Raw genomic sequence first — 6,517 nt, forward strand, 5'->3', positions numbered from 1 at the left:
TGACTAACAAAGATACATGTGGGAAAGTGTGTTTACATTCTCTGTGTATATTTGTGCACGCGCACACGTCTCATTAGTAGCTTTTTGTAAACCTACAGTGGTGCCTCGCAAGACGAAAAGAATCTGTTCTGTGATTCTCTTCGTCTAGCGGTTTTTTCGTCTTGCGAAGCAAGCCCATTGACGGATTAGCGAATTAGCGCTATTAGCGGCATCTGCTGATCGGATCAGCTGATAAGCGGCTTAGCGGCTTAGAAAAAAAGGGGGGAAGGAAAAAAAACCAGCAGGAACTCGCAAGACATTGTCGTCTTGCGAAGCAAGCCCATAGGAAATTCGTTTTGCGAAGCACCTCCAAAACGGAAAACTCTTTCGTCTAGCGAGTTTTCCGTCTTGCGAGGCATTCGTCTTGTGGGGCACCACTGTATTTGCCAATGGCCAAACTGGGAAATGCACAACTGAAAAAATAGCACACAATCTTTTATTTTTTATTTTTTCGGTTGTTGCCGTTTAAAGCTATAATGGGGTCAGGGTTGCATCAACAGATCACCTCTCAATCAAACATGAACTGGACAGCCTTCTAAATTAGGTGCTTTAAAAGCTGGATACAATTTAGTGGGCTAGAGAGGATAATAACTGGAGGGGAATCTACTGGCTGATACTGACAGATCTTTTTTAGAAAATTAAAAAACCCCACAACAAATCAAAAGGCCAGATCCCCAACCATCCCCTAATCATCTGTCCTTTCATCCCTCTGTTAAAAATAACATTCTTATAGATGTTCTTGCCTTCCTAAACTCTCCTGCATGGATATTGTTGGCAGAAATCTGTTTTAATTTGTGTCTTGTGTCTTGTCTCCTGAGCACAATATCAGCTGGTCTGTGGTGAGAAGTTAAGCTACCCCTTCACCAAATCACCAGTTGTCTCTCTTGTTCTATCTTTCCCACGTCTTCCTTTGGTGCCAACGACGACCTTTTCTTCCGACCTTTTCTTCGTAAGCTTGCTAATCCATCATCAAACTCCTGTTACAGTGAGATAAATAACGCAGCAAGACAGCTTTAAGAACTGGGAAACGACTGCTTTTTTATTTCCCTAGGTGCTTGCGGGTGTTTGTTTCTTACTTACGCTCTGTGTAACTTTTGCCAGATTCGTTAATCACAGTTGAAAAGGTGTGACTGGATTGTATGGTGCCCTTCTATGCAGAGTTCTTAACCTGCTGGGACAAAATCGGTAGTTTGCATTGCCCCAATGGGATTTTGCCGCTTCTTAATCTTCCCACATAATGGGGACAAGGCTCCACTGTGTCAGTAAGAAAACTGGATGGTGGTGGCTTGTACGTTCTCACTGTCAACTCTGGGGCTAATAGCTCGTATCTCTGGATGGCCCCCTCTTCGGGTGGCATTTTTTCCTACCCAGATCTCTGTGCTCTTGTTAGTGAAACAGTGATTTTGAAAGAAGTAGGAATAGATGGGCTGTTCTTTAATATCACCACCACGAACTGCACTTGTGACGGCCTTTTCTTGCCATGTGCGGTGATAAGATTTCCTTTTTAATGTATACAGTAGACCTACAACTTATTCCGGGAATCGTGCATTAACCCAAAATCGCATATAGTCAAAAACGCATTGGGTGCAATAGCAGGTGGAATTGCCAAAGTTCCCCCCACCAATGCCCCCCTTTTAACATCTTTCCCCACCAAGTGCGTAAAAGAAAGGGAGGGAGCAAGTTAAATGTGCATAAGTTGCAGGTCTAGTGTACTGCATCTCCCAGCAAGGAGCTACTTTAATAGGGGAAGGGATGGTTGTGAGGCTGGGGCTCATTGCCAGATAATTGGCGTGTAACGTGGGCTTTTGGTGGATGGTGAGGTGAGGGGGAACCTAGAGCTATCCAAGTCTCTCCATCTGGGAAAGGAGGGGAGGTTTTTAATATGTTAAGGAGCTCAAAGGAATTCAGTTGAGTTTCCCAGAAACTGAGTAGAGTCGAGTCAGTAGGGAAGGAAGCTCTGATCCCATAGAATGTCTAGACAGAGAAGTGCAATTTCTGGCCCACCACATGTTTGGACTCTGGCATCATGGCCAATGGCCAGAGAAAATGGGAGTTGTAGTTCCGTAACATCTGGAGGGCCGCCAGTTCCCACTCAGTCTAGAACGCTCAGTCTCTGCTGGAGTTGTTTTGGGGTGAGGAGGTAGAGGACCCAAAATGAAATCCTCAAGCCCCACCACCTGCTTCTCTTGAAAATCTGACACATATAATGCCCCACGGTAGCCTTCTAAAACCAGAATCTATGAGGTCTGTCACAGAAAGCAGAGGGTAGAATCCCCACGGCCCTCTATAATGAGCTCTGACTGCTTGGGCTTGCTGGATACGATCTGCAGCTGCCATTTATGAGGGCTGCTCAAACACACTGGTCTTCGGTGAATATGCACTGGGACCCAAAAGAGCAGTGGGCTGCTGGAGGAGGAGGAGAAGGCAAGTAGAAAGATGGGTGGGGTGGAAAAGAAGGGGGAGAGAGACGGGAAGTATATCTACGCTGCCATCTAATTTATTCCAAGGCTTGTTTCACTTTAATAGCTTCCCCACTCCCCAATCCTGGCAACTGTAATAAAGTGTTGATTGATTGTTGTTTTGGGTGGGTGGGGGAAAAATAACCTCTGTAGGACTTCTCTACCCAACGCCATGTACACTACAACTCCCAAGGACTCCCTGGGGAAAAAGAATTACTGTTAAACCACCCTATCTGCAATGTGGATTTGCTCCAGAGGGAGGAGGGGGGTCGGGGGGGAGTCGTGCACATCCTGAAAATTGTGCAGGACAAAGCGAAAGCTGGGACCAGAGTTGGAGAAGCTTGTGGTTGTAGGAGACTGAGGAGCCTTTTAATTGGAGAGCTGGAATTCCTGTGGATTCCTTTTCTGAAGGGAGTGGGCAGTTCATTGGTTTTAAAATATATTTCCTGTTTTATGCCTTAACTTATTGCGTAACCTCAAGTTGTTGTCCTCTCTCACTGTGGACTCTCTCTCTCTTTTAAAAAAAAGGGAAATGTGAAAAATGATTTCCTGCAGTGACCGTGTGTCTCTGAAATATATATATATTAAAGTCATTCCAAGCATGCATGAACAAGGTCCAGCCACAAACTGCAAGAGAGATGAGGGCTGGACTCTGATCTCTGTTCCCTTTGGGAGGGCAAAAGCTTTCATTGTTATCCTCATTTATTCAACCCCCCCCCCCCGATCAAAGCCTGAACCCTAGGTCATAGATGTCGCTGCCTTTTCACAATCCCTTTGATCAAGGCAGCAAGAGGGTTCTATATGTACATTTATTATTTTATAATAGCTCATTTTATGGATTCCTGTGTAAGAAAATGTCTATGTAGCATCTCCCCCTTCTCAAAATCATGTTAATTTTGATCCTACGTAGCAGAATATTTGTACAGCGACCAAAGTGTTTGATATCTCTTGTAATTAAAAGCAAACTAGATTCGGATATTTTTCTCAGCTCTTCACAATCTCAATTCCCTACAGCACTAATGATTGGTTGGTCAATGTGGGTTGGGTCCAGCACAGCAAGTTGATTCACTAAATTTTAATACCTTATTATATATATATTTGTAAACTCCTTCGAGATTCTCTTACAACCAAGCGGTATATACGGTAAATTTTGTTAAACAAATAGCATTTCCATGGGGATTGCACCAACTGCTGTTCGCCGGCGCAATCCAATGTGGGTTGCCTACCAATGGGCGTATCCAGACAATTATAGCTGATCCAGTTAATTACTGTGCTTCCATTTTAGTTATCTATGTATATACGCCCTTAGCTGCAGCATTTAGCCATTGCAAAAATTAATTAGATCTCATTGTTCAAATGAGATCTAACCCTTTGACTGAAAGAATATATGGCTCTGCCTTATGCTGACCCAGATTGGTGGTCCGTCTAGTTCAATTCTCTTTACCCTGAGTGGCAGCTGTGCTCCAAGGCCTCAGGAGGAGAGGGGTCTTTCTGTAGCCTGTTATGCCCCCCCCCCACCAAAAAAAAAACTTTTTAAACTGGTGTCATCAAGGAGTGAACCTGGAACCCTATGGGGATGTAGAGCTTGAGCTCTGACAGTGAGTTAATGTTATTTCTCCCATCTTTGCCAGCCATCTTCTTCCTTAGGTCTAGCATAGCACACAGGGTATTTTGCCCCACTTTATCTCTTCCATCCGTTCGCAAGGCAAGGTGATGTGGTGCGGACTCGGAAGTGGGAAGACTTAGGAATCCTCGAATGCTTCTACAGTTCAAATGCTTCAGTTATGCAGCCTTATCTAAATCGGAGCGCTATCTGAACATGCATGGCAGAAAGGTTTGTTTTGTTTTGTTTTAATGCATTGCACTCAGGGGCAACGTGCCTCTTAATTAACATTTCCTCCTGTTTCATCTTGGCGCTGCCATCCTGCAGCGTCTTGGAAGCGTTCTTTAGGAAGAATTAAGCAGAACTGGTGGCAGAGAGAGAGAGAGAGAGCGCTGTAATAAAAGAAAAAGAAAAAGAACTTATTCAGAAAAATATAGCAAAAAAGCCAGTTCTTCAGTTCTATCTCTTGGTCACATGTTGGTGTGACCAAGGAAGCAAGCACAATGTAGGGCTAGGCATATAGGAAAAGACAGTTCTCAATAGTGTTTGTTTCGGTTCTATTGTAGGAAGTAGAAGTGCTGAAACTCACATGGCACAAATCTATGGGGCTGAAGGCAGTTGAGGCCACCAACTGGTTGAAGCTACAGCAGGTTTGGGACTCTTAAGTGCCTGGATGGGTGGCCAGCCGGTAACCGCACAAATGGGTTTCATGACAGAAGAAAGGCAGGATATGCACATATCAAGATAAATAAAACCTGTTTTCTCAGCACTGAACCAGATCACCAGAGGCATGTTTAACCCCCTCTTCCCTCTGCCAGGGATCCCTTTTTACTTTTCTCTCACATAGGAGAGGATGTGCCGCACTGGGGGGCATTGGGGCATAGTCCTCATGCAAAGTGTATGGTATTCCACAGATCTACAACCCCCCCCCCAAATAAGCACAGTTTAAAGATAAATATTCTTAAGGCAGAGCAGGGATCTTGCAGTTCCCAAACACACAGGGTCAGAGTGCCACAGTCTTCCCCACTATTGTATTTCTATTTAACTTAACAGTCGTTTCTAGTCTTTCATCTGTGTACATATAAATCGGCATACACATTTTTTTAAAAAATGCAAATATGCCAACTTTCCCCTCTCTTTTTGTCAGGGGGAGGCCATGTGTGAGTGGCCACTTAACTCCTGTCTGTTTCTCATTCCACTTTGCTGGCCTAACAGAAATATTTACATGTTTACCACACAGATATTTATATCTTCATCTTAATGTTTCTGGAATCTGGGCATATCGAGTTATCATTTGGGGCAGAAAAACCCCCGCAAGCGTTTCTTCCCTCCCAGCAGTAACAATCCACATTTATTTATTTAGAAAACAATTTGCTGCCCCGTCATTGCTGCCTGAGACGGCTGCCAGAATGCTTTGAAATAAGAAGACGAAGTTGTCTAGAACGCTTATTGCAAGTTTTGCGAGGGGCCAAGTTTTGCATTGAGCCCAGCAAAACGGGGCACCCTCTCCAGCTTGTTGACTCTGTGTTTTAGCTTTCGCCACAGACCAAGGAAAGTCAGAGTCTCTTATTTTCCAGCAATGGGGACCGGATCAAAGTGAAAGCATTTGTGGATCATGCTCCCTTACCCCCAGTCCCCTCCTCCTTGCCCGCCAGTAGACTCCAGCTGTAACACATCTCTGGAGCCTTATCTAGGGCTCTGGTGCCTCTGTTTGCTGGACGATCCCAGCTGTGAATTTCCTGCCAGGGGATAAACAGATCAGGGGCCCTCGCTGACACAATCCAGGCCTGACAGGATAAAGGAAACCATTGCAAAGGCAACTTATGAAACACACCAGCTGGGAGATACATGGATGGGAGTTCAGCCGCCAAATTCCCTCTTCACACAGCCCCTCTCCAGTTGGTGGAAGTCTCTGATCCTGGGCTCAAAAATGCCTTACTGAAAATGTGTTTGCATTTTCCTCTAGAGGGTACAGATGCAGCCCCTGATGCAGAATCCACAACATACATGAAAAAAACACTATAATGCCATTTTAAAAGTCATAAAGGATACGGAGGGGCGGGAAAGTGCTAGGAAGGAACTGTAGCTTCATTGGCAGCAAAATGATTGGGAGTTGACTGCTCTGTGGTGGGTAGACTACAGTCCCCAAGGTTCTTTAGGGAGAATGTCCTTTGATGGATGGTACATACAGAGCCACCTCTGTATGAGTTCTACAATGGCAACCCTAAGACCAAGGAGGAAGTTGGTAGGCAGTGCCACCGCTTGGACTGGTTGAGATGGGCAGGGCAGGGCAGGGTCTCACTTGCCCTAGGGAAGCAGCCTCCACTGTCTGGTTAAATGAAGCACTACCCCCCTCCCCGCCCCACTGCACACTAATTCTACTCATGTAGACCATTACATTATCTATTGTACTTTG

The sequence above is a fragment of the Podarcis vaucheri genome, assembly GCF_965113315.1.
Source record: "Podarcis vaucheri genome assembly, chromosome: 13".
NCBI lineage: Eukaryota > Metazoa > Chordata > Lepidosauria > Squamata > Lacertidae > Podarcis > Podarcis vaucheri.